Genomic DNA, 19,054 nt, shown 5'->3' with positions numbered 1-19,054 from the left:
TATTATGCACCTCGACCCTACAGCTATTGTAATTTACTTGAGAAATTTAGCATCAATTTTACACTAGAAACAGTCCCTGAAGTCCCACAAATTCTGAAGTCCCTTCCACCCCAGGAGAGTATTATGGAATATAACATAATTGCACAGTCGGATTCTGAAACTACTGTCATTTTGAGCCCCAATAACACGTCTCCTTGCTTAATCAGGAGCAGCAAGTGCATCTCCAGATCCTTCCTAAATCTGTTCAAGGCAAGCATAGCCACAAGGTGTGTTCCTGAGGTATGGAAAACAACTACCATTATGATCTTCTATAAAGGAGTCCCACCATAGATCCTGGGAAATATACATCCATCAGCCTAACAAGCCTAATTTGGAAAGCCATGGAACATACTATATCTGACTTCATAAGCTCTGATATAAAGAAAATCCTTATTGCTCTCAACCAGAAACAATGTGTTTTTGTGAAAGTAAGATAATGTCTATTTAGTTTAATGATTTTTTTTTCAGGAATGTCACTGAATCTGTAGATTGTGGTTATGCTGTTCATAAAGTCTGTCTGGATTTGATCAAGGCCAGTAATCCTATCATGCCTGAACTGTATATAAGCCTGAAGGTCTATGTGCAGACCCTTATGTTGGAAATTGGATAGAAACTGGCTGACGGATAACACCCCCTGTAGTTAATGTAAAAGATGCCAACTCAGAAAGCAAAAATGCAACTACTACAATTTCTTAGGGCTCAGTACTGGGCTATCTTGTGTTTGGCATCTACCGCCTAGAGCTCCAAACCACTAATCCAGACTTGGTTAACTAAATTAGCCAATGACTGCAAGCTGGGTGATGCTCATCATCTGGCTGCCCCATGCAAATTAAGGGTGTATTAAAAACAGGCTTAAATTATATGCAGCTTCCAGTATAGCCATCACCTCACTATAGTCAGAGATCCCCAAATCTTTCAAGACAACTTCTTATCCTTTGGCTACCATGTAGCAACAGTAGTCAGGAAATCTTTCTAGGTAACCTGATTAATAACCAAAGACATCTTATTCAGGTCAAAAGAAGATATCATGCCTTTATACTCTGCCCCGATCAGATCAGGTATTGAACATAATGCCCCTTTTAGTAATCAAGTATCAAAATACATCATGCAGACAGAAAACCTAGATTAGCACTTTCTAACTAAAGAAATCACTAGACTAAAGACCTTCCACTACCAAGACAGGCATGAAGCTTAACCCCTATACTATGTTGCTTATACACTCATGCATGGGGATTTATGTCTAACATTCCATGCTGTTAATGGCCTAGCCTGCCTTGGTCTTCTATACTTCCACAAAGCAAGTATGTCCATCCATCCAGAATCCCTTTTTCCCATTTTGCACATAGGGTCGGGGTGTCACTTCAACATTGACAGTCATCTAGAACCAATTTTCACATCACCAGGTAGCTAGCCCTGTCACGGCTCCAAGTGACTCTACAAAAAACTTAACAAAGGACTTTAATCTCTGCCATGAGAAGAACAGTTATTTCAAAGCACCTTTTTTTATTTCTGGAATAATGCTCCATTACATATAAAGCCAAGTGATTCCCTTACTTCCTCTATGGCAAACCATGATGATTGCATAAGCTCCCATAAATTAATTTCAGGCCTGACTTGTTTTGCCTTTCTGGACAGAATAGTTGCCCTGTGGGAGTGGGTATCGGCAAGATGATTATGGCCTATGGATTGACTCTGCCTTGCAAGCTCTGAACCTATGATGAAACACTAATGGAATAATCCTAAAATGTGCCAAACAATAATGAATGTAAGGCAGATGGAAAAATAAAGTAAGACAAGAAAAAAAATAATCTTACTCCAAAAAGTGGTATTAAACCAACAGAATAAGAGAAGACTGCCTTTACTGATGTCCACATCCATAAAATTGCACAAAAGACAATAAGGCTTATGGGAATAATGGCCTGTGTAACTTTAATAAAAGGATTAAAATTAATGAGCAGACTATGATCGCATCAGCATGATTAATCAATAACATGAAAATGTAACAGCTAAAGAAAATAGATTTCCATTCAGTCATAGCACAAAATGAATAATTTCCAAAAAGAAACACCTTTGGGAAAACAGATGACAAGGTTTGCTAATCATTTAAATCAGTGTCCATACTCCCAAGAACCCACGTGAATCACTTCCTTGTCTAAGAAGGATGCGTGGAAAGATGATGACTTCATTTCCTTTTTTACGAAGAGGCGGTAGATGGTGTGAATCTGGATGATAACCTAAGATACCGAGGTAAGTGTTGAGATGAACCTTCATCGAGGACCTCTGCAGGCTTGCTATAAATAAGTATGATTTGTATGCCTTCAGTAGCCTTTGCTAGTAGAACCGCCTGGATGACTCCAAAATTCTGCTTTGCAAATCAGTGTGGTAACTCCAATGCTGGTTCCTGAGTATGTACTGATTCTTAAATTTCTTTATGTACCTATAAATGTCTCACCAGATAAAGAAAAGGTAATACTTTTTTATCATCCTTTTTACAGACTGTGGTTTCCTCGTGTAACACATTACATCTTATAAGTTGTTTTGCAGAGACTGTGTACTTTGATGCAGTTGTCACTGTAGGATCCTGAGAGGTGAGACTTTTCTTTAGTCAATTCCACTTATAATGAGCAGTTCCGCCACCTCTTTAAACCTTAGACTCTGTGTAGACACACCTATTAGTGGTGTCTTCACATTACAGCCTTATCTTAAGTAAACATACTCTAGACATATTTCTTTGCATATTTAGCTTTTCTTTGTTTTACTCTAATCTTTGTCTCTTTCTTTTCCAGTGTTTTAACTTTTTCTGTTAATAAGCAGTTGGCAAGGCTTTAAGTTACTTAATCTTCATGGTGTTTTTATATGTAGAGCAGGATATATAATTATCAGTGTCATGTTGAGGCACACATAGACATATAAGCACACACACACACACACACACACACACACACACACACACACACACACACACACACACACACACTCTGTAGATTAGCCCCCTCAGTCACTCACAGTCATGGACACATTCACCCATAGCCACACACACACATACACACACACACTGTAGATTAGCCCCCTCACCCAATCACAATCACGGACACATTCACCCATAGCCTCACAGAGACAAACACACACACACACACACTCGCACACATACACACACACACACACACACACACACACACACACACACACACACACACACACACACACACACTGTAGATTAGCCCCCTCACCCAATCACACAATCACGGACACATTCACCCATAGCCACACACACACACACACACACACACAAAATCTACCTAGACTCCAAACTAACCTCACCTATTGCGAATACCCAGGCAAACACAAACAAATAGCATTATAATTGCTTCTTAAAATCATGCTCTAACCTACTGTGGTCCTTCTTCCATTTCTTGTTTGTATAATAAGTACTAACGTATTTATTTATTTATTTGTTTATTTATTTATTGATTTATTTCAGTTTGGTTACCGGGGAAGTCCACTGGGCTCAGGTGTGCCCATTTTCAGTGGAGGCCCGGGGAGAAAAGCTCCATAAGACATAAGGAAAGTTATATTATTACAAGTCAAAAAGGTTTCAAAATATGGTACAGTTTTACAGTTTACAGTGAATGAGGCAGTTTACAATTGACATACAATCTAGGCATAATTAACTAAACAGTATATGATGCTTGGAACACCTTGGAGAAAAATGTATTATAAAGAAGCAGAATTATTTACAAAATTGGGGAGTCTTATATGTAGTAAGGAAGATAAGTGAAAAGGAGTTATCTGTGCCTTCACTGGGATTCACCAGACTTTCTATTTACAATATTTACAGGGAGGATGAAGTTGTAGAGGGTTGGAATCCACTCTAGGATTGTAAAGAGAGATAGCCAAAGTCAAGGAGAGAATGTGTGGTGCACTTATGGAGTATTTTAGGTAGGGTGAAAGCAGGGGCATTTCCAGTTAGAGGCTAGGTAGTTGAATAGTTGGGTTTGAAGTTATCGGTATTTGATGTAGGCCTTAGAGAAGAAGGGAGAGAATTCCATGTTTTGCCTAGTTGGAAGGATAGGAGATGTTGGCCAGCAGGTCGATTAGGTTTGTAGATGGTAATTAGATTTTGATGTTCAGATCTGAGGGGTCCATTAGGGGTGTATGGTAGAAGGATTTCTGTTAGTGCAGGGCATTTATTTGGGTAAAATATAAGTCTATGTGCTGTGGTCAGTTGGAGGAAGTCAAGATAGTTGGGGAGTTCTAGCCAATTTAGAGAGTGAAGGGTGAGGCAATGGTGTGTGGAGTTTTTAGATTTAGTGACACATTTAGAGGTCTTATTATAGCAGCTTTCTAACTTAGAAGAGATGGCAGAGGTCAGGTGTGAAAGAAGTGGAGCTCCGTATAGTAGGGAAGGGAGAAGGGAAGCAGAAGCCAGGGTTTGCCTGGTGGACTTGGAAAGAAATAGATTGTTTCTGTACAGCATACCTAGCTTTTGATGGGATTTTTGATATTCTGTTGTACATGGATGTCAAATTTGAGGTGCTCGTCAATAGTAATTCCTAGAAGTTTAGCAAAGGTTCATACTAGGCTATCTGCCCTAGGGCATTTATAAGCCTAGCCAGAGTATGTTTGGCTTTCACCACCCATTTTAAATTAATTTTGCTATGCCCTTTTTCGAGGTTAGTATACTGTGCCTCTGTCTAACAGTGACACAGAAGTGATACCCGGGGTAAACCTATGATCCCCCATCCACTCATCAAGATTCCTCTTGAAGAGAGTCAATGAGGGACTCTGCCTAACCTGGACTGGGATTTTATTCCAGAGTGAAGGGAGCCTCTGGGTTATGAATCTGTCCCTCCAGCATGTCCTATTTATTTCTGTGCTGAGGTTCAAGTCCTTCGAGCGCGTAGCTCGATGGGATTTGGATTTTCTGAGGTGCAGCATGTCCATTAATTCTGGGTTGGACATGGCTTTATATGTCAGGCACAGATCACCTCTGAGCAGTCGGTATGCCACTGAGTAGAGCTGGAGTTTCTTTAACCGGGCAGCATATGGCATCTGTTTGAGCCCTTTGATCCTCTTGGTGAGGTACTTTTGGGGTCTTTCCAGTTGCTGCAGGTGTCTGGTAAGGTACATCCCAAAAGGGGTATTGTACTCAATTGTGGGCCTGAAGAGGGATGAGTAAAGAGGCACGATGACCTCCCCTGATCTAGATGTGAATCCCTTCATGATTAGGTGGGCTATATAAAATGTTTTTCTAACCACTTTGGCCACGTGGTTGTCAAATGAGAGATTGCTATCAACTTGGGTCCCCAGGTCCCTAATTACTTCTTCTGTACTTAATGGATTACCACCTATGTGGTAATTTGTGGGCACTTTGTTTTTGCCAAAGGGGATGACTATACACTTTTTGGCGTTTAGCTTGAGGCCATGGTTCTGGCACCAGTTGTCTGTTTCTATGAGGCCATTTTGGAGGATGCTTGTGTCAGCTGGAGAGTCGAATATGGTGCCCAGTTTGCAGTCATCTGCAAACTTGGTCAGCCACAGTCTTTCCGTGTTTGCCTGTACCTCCGAGAAATATATACAGAACAAGAGAGGTCCCAGGACTGAGCCTTGTGGGATGCCACTTGTAACTGGTTTGGGGTCTGACATGGCTCCAGCAATTCTAACCATGTGGGTTCTGTCCTTGAGCCAGTTTGCAGCCCATCTAGTGACATAGGGGTTCATATTTAAGCTGGTGAGCTTATCTATAATGCCCGAGTGGGGGTATTGTATCGAAGGCTTTTGGAAGGTCCAGGTAGGCTGTGTGGACCACCATCCCCTCGTCAGTGGCCTTGGTGACTGTTTCAAAGAAATCGACCAGGTTTAAGAGGCAGGATCTGCCCTTAACAAAGCCAAACTGGGTAGGATCCAGTGTCTGTAGGTCCTCAATATCTTTATTTATGAGGTCCATGATGATCCTTTCTATAGCTTTGCAGACCAAGTTAGTCAGGCTTATGGGGCGATAGTTTCCAAGATCCGTTGAGGCACCACCTTTGTGGAGAGGGACCACTGTTGCGGTACGCCACTCTTTGGGTACATATCCTGTAGTAAGGCTGAGATTGAACAGTAGTTTTATGTTTGGGTTTAGCTCTTCTTGGAGTTCATGTAGGATGCAGCCCAGGACACCGTCTGGTCCCATTGATGCTGTATTTTTTGCTTTGGAGAGGGTGGCTCTTACCTGAGCATCTGAGATGGTAATTAGATTTTGATGTTCAGATCTGAGGGGAACCACTTCTATGGGTGAGTTAGTTTGGCTAAGGACTTTGAATGCATTTTTGTCATAGTGGAAAGCCTTGGAGGGAGTGAAAAGTAGAATTTTGGATTTGTTGGCATTTAGAGAAAGGTGGTTTTGGTGCATCCAGTGTTCAGTGGATATAAAGGCAGTTTGGGTTTTTGTTAGAAGTTCAGAGAGGTTTGAGGCCAAGCAGACTAATGTAGAGTCATCTGCATATTGAATAACTTTAGCATGTGGTATAGCAGAGTGAAAGTTATTGATAAAGATGTTAAGAACCATGGGACCGAGGATGGACCCTTGAGGTACACCAGTTGGGGTGGGAAGAAAGAAGGAGGTGGAGTTCTTCCATTTGATTGCCTGAGATCTGTCAGATAGGTAACTGGAGAACCAGGATAGGATATTTGTTGAGAGATGAAGATTTGAAAGATGATGGATAAGATGTTTGTGGGAAACTGTGTCAAAAGCTTTGGAAAGGTCAAGGAGTATGGTGGAAACTAAGTGTCCGGAGTCTCGGGCTTGGTTTACAGTTTCTAGAAAGGAGAGTAGTGCAGTTATAGTGCTGTGTCCAGGGTGGAAGCCATGTTGGGTTGATGTGAGAAGTTGGTTTTGGGTGAGAAAAGGCATGAGTTGGAGGTGGATACATTTTTCTAAGATTTTGGAAATAGGAGAAAGCAGAGCTATTGGCCGGAAGTTAGAGATGTTGGTATTTTTGCCACTTTTGTGGAGAGGAAGAATGTAGGCTGAGCACCAGAGTTTGGGAACATATGCTTCCTTTATGGATCTATTTACTAAGATACTGATTGTCAATCTGCAGCACATTTTAGGAAGGAGGAGGGAATATTATCAGGTGCGTTGGAGCAAGGTTTGAGTTTGGAAAGGAGAGTTTGTATGAGTTTAGTAGAGACAGGCTTGAGTTCAAACATTGGTAGACAGTTGCTTGAGGATTTGCAAGTAGAGGAGGCTGGTGCAGGAGGATGATTGTTGGGGAAAGTCTTGGTCAGTTCAGCAATAGTATCTATAAAAAAGAAATTAAACTTGGAACTTAGTTCGAGGTTGGATAAGTTTGGATCAGGGCATGGGTTACTATTGAAGCCTGGATTTAGGAGTGAATTTATGGATTTCCAGAATTGTTTTGGGTTTCGGTTACTATAGGACTGGAGTTTCAAATAGTAGGTTTTCTTGTCTTTAGAGATCTGTTTTTTTTGTGAGGTTGCAAAGTTGTTTGTATAGGAGAAGGGTTTTAGGGAATTTGTTGTTTTGGAAGAGCTTCCAGGTTTTGTCTCTTTGATGCATTATTTGTCTGGTCACTTTGGTTAGCCAGGGGACAGTATTATTTTTTATCCTTTTCATTCTTAAGGGGGCTTGGGAGTTAAGTGTGTCAAGGAAGACTTAGTTAAAGTGTTCTATAGCTTGGTCAAGAGGAAGGGTATTTAAGATTTGCCAGTTCATCTGTTTGAGAGTATTAGAGAAAGTTAGGGGGTTGAAATTGCTAAGATTGCGAGTGTGGATAAACTAATGCTGGTGAGGAGAAGAGTTGGTTGAGTGATGAATGAGGGCTGGGAGGTGGTCGCTAATAGTGTTAGGAATTGTACCAGCGTAGATTAGTTTATTAGGGTCGGTGACCAGGATCCAGTCTAAGATGGATCCAGGGGGATTTGTTTTATTGGGTAGGGTGGTGGACAAGATTACTTGGGTAAAGTTATAGAGGTTGATGGATAGGGAAGGAGGACTATTGATCTTGTTCCAGTCAATATTTACGTCGCCTAGAATATAAGTTTCATAATTAATTTCAGCTGAGGCCCATTGGAGAATATCTTCAATGATAGGGATGTTATTGCCAGGGCAGATGTATAGGGCTGTGATACAGATGTTCTTGTGTTTATTTAGTTTAAGTATACTGGCAGTGAGGTTGGTGTTATTGAAATGTGGAATTTTGATTTGGAGGGGAATGAGGGTGAGAAGATTAGAGTAGATTAGGGCAGCTCCACTGCCTTTTTTGATTAAACGGTCATTTCTGAGGGCAAGGAAACTTGAGGGCAGGAATTCGGAATCAGAGATGTGTGGTTTGAGCCTGGTCTCGGTGACAGCTAGGATATCAGGTTGGTTATGGCTTAACCATGCATGAAAATGGTGTATTTTGTTGTTGAGGCTTTGGGCATTAATAGTGAAGAATTTAAGAGTATCTGAGGGAAGGAGGTTATTAGAGAGGGAGCTGGGACCAGGATTGGGATGGATATCTCCAGCTAAGATTAGGTTGCATATGCCAGCAATTTAGTCTCAGGAAATGACAGACAACCTGTTTTACTTGCAGCTCTTTGCTAATTACTTGATTTTGGCTATAAACTGATTGATCTCAATTATAATCTGATCTGAGTTCATTGCCTTAAAGTAATCTTACAGCTTAGTGTAGTTTTTTTCTTTCTTTCATTTCGGAACCTGCAGTCATCTGACCTCAATATTGCCACAAAGCCCTACACCTCCAAGTTTACTGAGCATTCTGTCAGTGTGCAATGTAAGCATATTTATCATGAAGAACCTTGGTGTGTATTAACTTTAATCAGTTAAATACACACCTCCTCTGTGATTGACAGTTTTGTTAAATAGTCCATATACTCTGAGGACCCTTTAATAAACTGGCCACTGTCCCCTTTTTACTTGACCTATAGACTACATTGCATATGCCAGCAATTTAGTCTCAGGAAATGACAGACAACCTGTTTTACTTGCAGCTTTTTGCCAATTACTTGATTTTGGCTATAAACTGATTGATCTCAGTTATAATCTGATTTTAGGATAAAATCTAACATTAGAAGAGGCACCATGACTGCTGTCATCTGAACAATCACATTCTCATCTAATTATGTATTAACTTAGAAGGGGCAGACTATTAGTACCCTTACTACTGCACTGGTTCAGCCTACTAGTACTGTTACTATTGCCCAAGTTCAACCTACTAGTACCATTATTACTGCCTTGGTTCAACCTACTAGTACCATTAGTACTGCCCTGGTTCAACTTACTAGCACCATTATTACTGCCCTGGTTCAATCTACTAGTACAATTAATACTGCCCTTGTTAAACCTACTAGTACCATTAGTACTGCCCTTGTTCAACCTACTAGTACTGTTACTACTGCCCCAGTTCAACCTACTAGTACCATTACCATTAATACTGCTCTGGTTCAACCTACTAGTACCATTACTACTGCCCTTGTTCAACCTACTAGTACCATTAGTACTGCCCTTGTTCAACCTACTAGTACCATTACTAGTGTATTGGTTCAACCTACTAGTACCATTAATACTGCTCAGGTTCAACCTACTAGTACCCTTACTACTACCCTGGTTCAACCTACTAGTACTGTTGCAACTTCCTTAGTTCAACCTACTAGTACCATTAGTACTGCCCTGGTTCAACTTACTAGTACCATTACTACTGCCCTGGTTCAACTTACTAGTACCATTACTACTGCCCTGGTTCAACTTACTAGTACCATTACTACTGCCCTGGTTCAACCCATGTAGGGAGTTTAAGCATCTATCAATCAGGGTAGTTTGAGTGGCACCTTCTCAGTTAATGACTTAAATTACTCTGATCTTTTCAGCCTTGGTCTCTGTCTTAAAGTCATTTCCCAAAGTTTTAAAACTTAACTGTGCAGCACGGCATATGGTGTATAAACTGACAAACGGTACTTTTGCCTGCCAGCGAACATTTTCAACTTCTCCTTATATGAGAAAAAATACTTTTAATTCTATATTTTCCATATTCTGATGTCATTGAGTAAAAACAGTGAACTTTAACTCATGTAGGAAAGGCATGAGTTGCATCCATGGACTTTAAGGGATGTACCATTCTGTGTGAGAGAAGATACCTCCCTCATTAGACAATCGACACAACACAATACCCCAAGGTAACATTGTAGTATAAAAAAGTCTTTTCCACATTAAATTCTACCTTTCCTTGCAAATTTAATTATAGTCCTAGTCATTTAAATACTACTTAACTATGACAGCTCCTTTATTATGTATAATCACTCTCATTGCACTATCTATAACTGCTTACCTTACATCCTACCACCTTAACCCAATCCCCCCACACCAACCATAAAGCTACTTCTACTCAATTAGCACTGTCCAAGACCATCCATTTTCCAACCTCATCAACTAACACACACTAACAGAAACCATTCTAACCATCTATAAATTATTCTCTCTAAATCTTAACTACAAACCATCTCTCTCTAAACAACATAAATATATATAAACCACTACATGCCATAGCTACTGTCACTTCTAGGCTCAGAATTTGTGGTGATATACGTCATAATCCTAGATCAAATACCACTCATATAGTACCCTAACAAGTTCAAAATCTACTTAATCTTTCCCATAAAGGTGCAAACATATTACTCATTAACTTAAACCTTCAAAGCATTGTAAACAAAGTCCAAGAATTACATGTTACATAATCCCACTACTCTCCTGACATAGCTACCTTCACTGACACCTGGTTTAAGCCACATATATTTGACAATGAAATAACTCCAACTGGATACAGCCTATTTAGAGTGGACAGGAAGGAAAGAAAAGGTGGAGGTGTGGCTATAATGTACAAGACTAACCTCTCAATAGTGCCAGTGAATGTTAACATATCTGTCCTCGGCAGTATCAATATCTTATCAACCAGGCTCTGACTTAACCAAAATAAATTCATTGCCATTATTGTCATCTACATCCCACCTGGCAATGATGGTCCCATGGGTCTATATCATAAGTCCAAACATTGAAATGCCTGAACGCCGAAACTTTGAACTGGGAAGTTCAAAATCTCAAAATAGCGAAGCGAAGCTGTGGAACACCTAAATTTTCCCAGGGAAAACATTCGGTGGGCCATTCCATGGCTTTGCTATTTCCTCCACTGTGATGCGATCTCTGAGTTGGTATATTTAGGGGGTGTGGGGGGCACAGCCTCCCACTTTGGGGGGTGTATTAGAAAGAGTTTGAAGTGTTAGTTTTTTTTTTTTGTGCCAGAACAGCGATTTTTTTTTTCCCTGGGAAAAAATCACTGTTCTGAGCGTTCGAACTTCTTGCATTTCGAAGTTCTGGGTTTGATATTTACATAGTCGAACTTATGACAGTTCAACTATGTGATATAGACCCTGGTCCCATTATTGAGCACATTCTGCAAACCATATCCAACACCATAGATCATGAAACTATCATTATGGGTGACTTTAATGTTGACTGATCCACCTGTAATTCAGCCACCCCTAAAATTTTCATAAATCTATTTGGTTTCATCCAACTAATCCAACAACCCACCAGGATAGATAAAAAAATCAAACAAATGGTCTACACAGTGTGGCTGTCTGCCTGATGGTCTTAGTGAGCATACGCCTACCTATATATTAAGGCAATATCCTAATGTCATCAAGTACAACATGATTTGCCAAAAAAGTAGTAGAAAAAAACTTTTGCTCCCTAGAATTTATACAGACTCTAAAAATGTGTAATTGGACGATCCTGAAACATTTTCCTATTGATACAGCAGTCAAATATTTCAATAATACCTTTCTCAGCATTCTTAACAGGCTAGCTCCCCCAAAAACAATTTGCTGCAAATCTAATTATACACCATGGCTCTCCAATGACACAAGGAGATAAGCTGTGGCAATTATGGTAGTCCTGTAAAACACATACTAATCGACTTGCATTCCAACAACTTAGAAATAAAGCTAAACATCAGATTACCCTAGACAAGAAGAACTACTAAATTACATCCAGTTAAAGTATCAACACAACCCCCAACAATTCTGGAGTACAATTAAATCCATTCTTCACCCAAGCCAAACAACAACACCTCCCCTAGTATTCCAAATCTCTCAGGTCCCATTGCAGAAGAATTTAGTAAGTTCTTCCCAGAAAGTATACTGTCTTTAATTAATAACAAGAACCTCGACTCACCTACCTCTCTCAATTCCCCTAACCCTAAAAGTACATCTTTCTCCTTTCAATCTATACCCACAAAATTATAGAAAAGTTACTAAAACCCCTCAGACCTACCACTATTGCATCTCATCACCTATCTACTGAATATTTAAAAATAGCAGATGAAGCCATATCCTACCATGCATCAAGTCTTATCAACAGATCTATCGCAGAATAGTACTTCCCAAATTTATGGAAAATTGCATATATTATCTCCATACACAAGGGTTGCATCTCAGCAGAGCTCACTAACTACAGACCTATTGCCATTTTATCTCCTCTATCTAAAATCCTTGGAATGATTTTTTCATGCTCAACTCCTTCACCACCTCATTTCCAATAACCTACTTGCCAGCTCTCAACATGGTTTCAGACCCCACCACAGCACTACCACTGCTCGCCTTAACTTTTCCAATACCATCTATAAACTCCACAATGAGGGCATATTTTGTCTCTGCAATCTTATTAGATTTATCTAAGGCCTTTGATACAGTCTCCCACCATGTTTTTGTTATGTCTTTTGGCTTTTCTCGGTTAGGGGTCGCCACAGCAGAACTCCGGTCCGCTAATGATTGGCAGTAGATTTTTACGTGCCGAGTTGCTGGCCCTGACGCCCAGCCTTCAATGAAGGTACTCCCATTCACGCATGTATCCACACCGAAGACGCTGTAGCTGAGAATCGAACAGGACAACGCCTTACTGTGAGGCGACAACACTACCGCAGCACCACCACAGTCTCCCACCATAAACTGTTAAATGTCGTCTCTAACCTAAACCTACATCCATCTGCTATCCTGTAGTTCCAAAGTTTCCTAAAAGAATGCCAACAAGCAGTAATATGGCAACATAATCTCTCCACCCTTCTCCCAGTCACACTTGGACTACCTCAAGGTTCAATTCTTGGCCCACATTTATTCAGCATTTTCACTAATGATCTAAATGCTGTTAGCCCAGTAGCGACCATAGTCCAGTATGTAGATGACACTACCCTTATTTACTATGCCCCAACACTTACAGCAAATCACACAAAAACCCTTCTCTGAGATAGAAACTTGGCTATCAGAATCACACGTTACACCCAACCCAAACAAAAAAGAAACTCATGGTCTTGCAACCCTCCAGAACCTCCTCCCCTCCCACTTTCTTTATCACTGCTAGTGACAACACTATAATCACTCCTGACACACAAACCAAACTGCTAGATATCATCCTAGACAATAACCTAAGAATTGACCTTCATGTCTCACTAACTATTAAAAAAGTTCACAAAAATATGGGTATTTTGTACAGGAACAAAAAATATCTAACCAGTACCTCTAGGATAGCAATCATCAGAACTCATATTTTATCAGCTCTCTTATATGCTTCTCCAATCCTTATTAATCTCAAAAAACAAATCTAAAGAGACTTGAGCAATGTTACAATAAAATAGCCAAATTTGCTTCTGATTCTCCAAATCATATACACCACTGTGACATACTGAAAAAAATGTCTTCGCTAGAACTCCCACAACTTCTTTTGTACAATCAGTTAAATGTGGCTTACAAGATATTGTATCAGGCTGACAAAACCCCCACACTACAAAACATTCTCCAAACCTATTCAACCAGCCTTTCCTTTTGATTAACTAATACTTGCTTAGTACAGGTAACCAAATCCACAAACACTGCTGGAGATTCTTTATATTCCCACTATGCAGCAGAGCACTGGAACTTACATTAGAACCCTCACTAACTGTAATGAGTTCAAACACCTGCTCAAAAACTTTCTTGCTGATTCTAGGCTTTGTACATGTACTACTCCTGGGTAGTGCAGCTAAATGCATTCTCAAGTATAAAACTCTCTGTAATATGTGCTATCAAATTATCAGCATATCGTTTCTAGTACCTTAACTGCTCTGCAGATTTTTGTTACATTAAGCATTCTCTTTTTGTTCTTGTTACTTCTTCTTTCGGCTGTTCCTGTTAGGGGTCGCCAAGGCAGATCATCTGTTTCCATGTCTTCTGGCCTCTGCATCTTGGTGTTGCACACCAACCACCTACATGTCCTCTCTTACCACATCCACAAACCGTATCTTATGCCTTCCTCTTTTCCTCTTATCTGGCAGCTCCATCCTTAGCATCCTTTTCCCAATATACCCAGCATCCCTCCTCAGCACATGTCCAAACCAACTCAATTGCTCCTGTCTGTCTTTGTCTCCAAACTGTCCAACCTGAGCTGACCTAATATACACTGATTCCTAATCCTGTCCATCCTCGTCACACCCAATGCAAATCTTAACGTCTTAATCTCTGTCACCTCCAGCTTTGACTCCTGCCTTTTTGTCAATGCCACGATCTCCAACCCATATGACATAGCTGGTCTCACTACCCTGTTGCAGACCTTCCCTTTCACTCTTACTGGTATCCATCTGTCACAAATCACTCCTGACACTCTTCTCCACCCACTCCACCCTGTCTGTACTCTCTTCTTTACCTCTCTTCCACACTCACCATTACTCTGAACTATTGATCCCAAGTATTTAAACTCATCCACCTTTGACAATTCTACTCCCTGCATCCTCACCATTTTTCTATCCTTCCTCTCATTCACACACATATATTCTGTCTTAGTCCTGCTGACCTTCATTCCTCTCCTCCCTAGAGTGTATCTCCACCTCTCCAGGGTCTCCTCAACTTGCTCCCTACTCTCACTACAGATAACAATGTCATCCACAAACATCATAGTCCATGGGGACTCCCGTCTGAGCCCGTCTATCATTCTGTCCATCACCATTGGAAATAAGAAAGGGCTCAGAGCTGATCCTTGATGTAATCCCACCTCCACCTTAAATGCATCCATCACTCCTACTGCAGACCTCACCAAACTACTCTCGTACATATCCTGTACCACTCTTACACACTTCTCTGCCATTCTTGACTTCCTCATACAATACCACAACTCCTGTCTAGGCACCCTGTTATATGCTTTCTCTAAGTCTACAAAGACACAGTGCAACTCCTTCTGACCTTCTCTATACTTCTCCATCAACACTCACATAGCAAACATCGGATCTGTAGTGCTCTTTCCAAATGACATATGCGGACAATAAACATTCTCTTTTTGTTCGTGTTACTAATAATGCATATTATATTATATTATACTATACATATGCAACATCTGTAAAAATCTCTGTACTGTTATGTTTTTCTATTTGTGGAGCTTTTCTCCCCGGGCCTCTGCTGAAAATGGGTTCTTTAACCCAGTTGGATTTTCTCCAGTAAACAAATATTAAATAAATAGATAAATCCATAAATAATAAATAAAAGACTAAATGTATTTGGGGAATGGTTTAGCAAAAGGTTTATGAAGCTTTTTTTATTAAAACAGCCCAAAACTTAAGGACTGACAAGTGGGGAAATGCATTGGAGCACATGACTTACTTGCTAGCATGATGCATATATAAATGTCAGTCTGGCAGTTAGCAGAGAGGGCCAAGGCTGTGAGCTGTAGTTCCTGTAGTATAGGGTTTGATTGCCTCGATCCTTATTTGCCTGCAGTACTACCTTGAGCAATTCACTTAATCAGACTAAATGCCAAGAAATGTATAATAGTACCCTTTGGGAAGTCATCCACCCCTGGTAAACTATCATATTGACAATACATCTTTAGGAGTTGATGCAGGAGTCAGGGACTTGGGGACACACACAGACAGTTATCTCAAGCCTTTGACCACTGCATGTCTGCAGTAATGAGGAAATCATTCTATGTTGCGCAACTTATAAACAAAAGTATGGCATCTAGGTCCAAGGAAGTCATTGTTGCACTGTATTTGGCATTTATCAGACCTGTCAGTTAGTACAGTGACCCCTTTGGTATGTACCTAACCAGACATATCCAACAACTGGAATGCCCACAGAGGTTCTTCAGTAAAAGATTGCAGGACATAAGTAACATGTCCTCTGCAGACCACCTCAAGGCCCCATCCCTGTATTCTATCTCCTATAAGCTGTTGAGGGGAGATTTATGCCTGGCATACAAGGCATTGTCATACCCCACTCTGACGTACCTCCTACATATCTATAAAACAAACAGCACCAGAATTACCCATTCTAAAGCTTAAACCTTGCTGTGATATAAATAGGACCTGCTGAACAGATAGGTATGTATCCCAGAGACTACCCCTTCTCTGGAACAGGCTCCCCATCCATGTGAAGCAGAGTTCCTCCCTAACCCAATTGAACTGTAACCTGGAAAACTGGATAGGGAACAGGAAATTCATCCCTGGTTTGGCATCTATGCCTCTAATGGACACAGGCAGCCTGTAAATCATTTATGTCCCAGGCCCCTACTTTTAAATGTTTGAGCTGCCAAGCTGCTGCTTACACTTATCAAGGGTATCAGAACTTGTCACAGATTTATGATGCATGCTTAGGCTTAAAAACACCCTTATGGTCATTACTTTAGTAAATACATATGAACCTATGAACTAAGGCAGTTCTTGGTGGCAACTGGAAATTTGGGATAGGCTCCTCAGTGGTCTCCTGGACTACAAACCTAGTAACTATCTATAAAAATAACTTTAATAAATAACATTCTTTGACTTTTGCTTTAATGATGTCTCATGAGTGCAAATACACCTGAGATTTTACTTTGACACTGTCTGTTCCTAACTCTTACAGACTTCCTTTAGAAATATCCAGACCTATGTGTTAATGTTCCTCCTCTTCTCCATGGTTCTAACCAATATCTCTCTTACACTTTCTGTTTACCCTTTACCTTAGTAATGTTATGATTTAATACTGTTCTCAGCTCCACTGCTCTTCTCTGCCTTTCATTTTGTAATAAGCTAATAACTGCATGCTCATTCATACTTCACTTTTTTTTTTACAACAGAGTCCATGATTTTTTTATCTCCAAGTCTTCATGACCATTTTCTTTGCTAACAAGTCGTAAGTTGGAAAGAGTTAAACATTACTTCATTTGTTATCAAAGAAAGTCTACTGTGTACATTCTCTTTGCTTTAATTACTTCTGGTTTACTAAGAGGGCCTCTTATCTTTTTCTTCAATTTTAATAAAATGTTGATACTGTTTGTCATTTTACATACTGAAACAGGTCCAATGGGATCAGAGCTCTACCCTGGTTACCAAATTCACAATAAAATAAAATATGCTTCTGCCATGTCTTTGTGTTTTAATGGCATGTTTAAACAATCAGGGGGATTCAATAAAGCCTACATAGTTGTTTTTCACTGTGTGCGCATCGTGCCATGCTGCGCCCATGGCCCCAGAAAGTTTTCGATTCAGTAAGCGCCTTGTGGCGGTGGGCACTACCACATGAACAAGGTAAATACCGTGGCATTCTAATTACTGCATAAGCAGCTGAATTGCATGCTAATTAACCAATCCAACACAGCTTAGCTATTAAACAAGCTATAAAGCATCCGTGTAGACTCCGTGTAGGCTTTCCCTGTGAATTCCAAAACTTTTGGAATACAGCCATGGAAGGGAGTCTACACAGACAGAATATAAAGTAAAAGTGGAGATTTGTACAGAACTGACCTTAACATGTGACAGCAGAGACATACTTTAATTAGATAAACTGGCTGCAACAAAAGGAGGGTAAAAATAGCAACATAATCCTTTTTTGTGCCATAACAGAAATACAGCTTTGCTCCCCCACCCTCAAATGAACAAGCAAATCACACATTTGACTAAGAAAGCATCACTGACATGCTAAAAGTGCTATGAAATGACCTGGCCCTGAAACAGGTCTACAGATGTAATACAGAATATTTCATGTGAAGGTATTGCCAATCATATATACCTATGAAATGCTCTGACAAACTTGCCCATGCCATCAGTACACTTGTAACTAATGCAGACAGATAAAAGTGCAAAAATGTGTGCTAATCAAAATAAATATAAAAACCATGAAACAGACTATTCATAGTTACATGTTAACATATGAAGTATTTGGCTAACAAAGTGTAGGCATATCTTCTCAAAAATCAGTAGTCCTATGTGCAGATATATCGTAAAGTAATATCCTCTCTTCTGTGTTCAACACATAAACGATTTTGCTCCCCTTCAGTTTCCCTAGCTACATGGTTGCTGTCTGGTGTAGATTCAGGGCTGTTAGCATGGTGAAACTGCAAATGAGGTGTGAAATCATTAGAATTGCTGAATCCCAGCTCCTTAGCTTTGAGTAGCAAATGTAAACATAATGCAGGCACTCCCTCAGTGTTTGTGTTTAATGAATGGCACCTGTGAAATGATTACATCAGGTGGGTGTGTCAGGTTAGACTTGGAAAGTGTTACATATATGTCTGTCAAGGTTGGAAATGCAAGTAAGCAGAACACAATTCACAGGTTCTGTTTCATTAATATCCAACCTCCTCTTCATTTGTTGGCAAATTGTGTTTTCTCTGTCAGTTGTTATTATAATTTTATTATCTTTGTCCATGTTTTGCACAGTGCGGCACTTAGTACAATCAGAGGAAATGGAGGAATGAATGGAAGATTTAGCTGTGCTTATCTTGTTTGTGCAGCATTGCACAGCAGGCAAAAGGGAGAACTTAAGAATGATTAGTACATAAGGGAATGTCATGTAACTATTCCAGTGGCAGTATTGCAAATGTCTGACAATTAGTATTGAGTCTCTAGAATACACCTGCTTCTTAACTGATTGTGGCAGCATGTGTTAATGCAGTTAATGCAGTGATACATTCCTCTTTGGGGTCAGATGGTACTCTGTTCAAATACAACTGTATCTA

General features: G+C 40.1%; 1 protein-coding gene across 2 annotated transcripts in view; it reads right to left on the bottom strand.

Moving 5' to 3' along the window:
- Positions 1 to 19,054, bottom strand: part of FLT1 (fms related receptor tyrosine kinase 1) — a 1,018,969-nt gene that overhangs the window by 501,201 nt on the left and 498,714 nt on the right. The gene's annotated exons all lie outside the window — the stretch shown is intronic.

Source organism: Protopterus annectens, chromosome 5.part1, assembly GCF_019279795.1.
Source record: "Protopterus annectens isolate FY-2018-M chromosome 5.part1, PAN1.0, whole genome shotgun sequence".
In the NCBI taxonomy this organism is placed as follows: domain Eukaryota; kingdom Metazoa; phylum Chordata; order Ceratodontiformes; family Protopteridae; genus Protopterus; species Protopterus annectens.
Note: the sequence above shows the minus strand (reverse complement) of the source record. Positions and strands in the feature narration are given on the sequence as shown.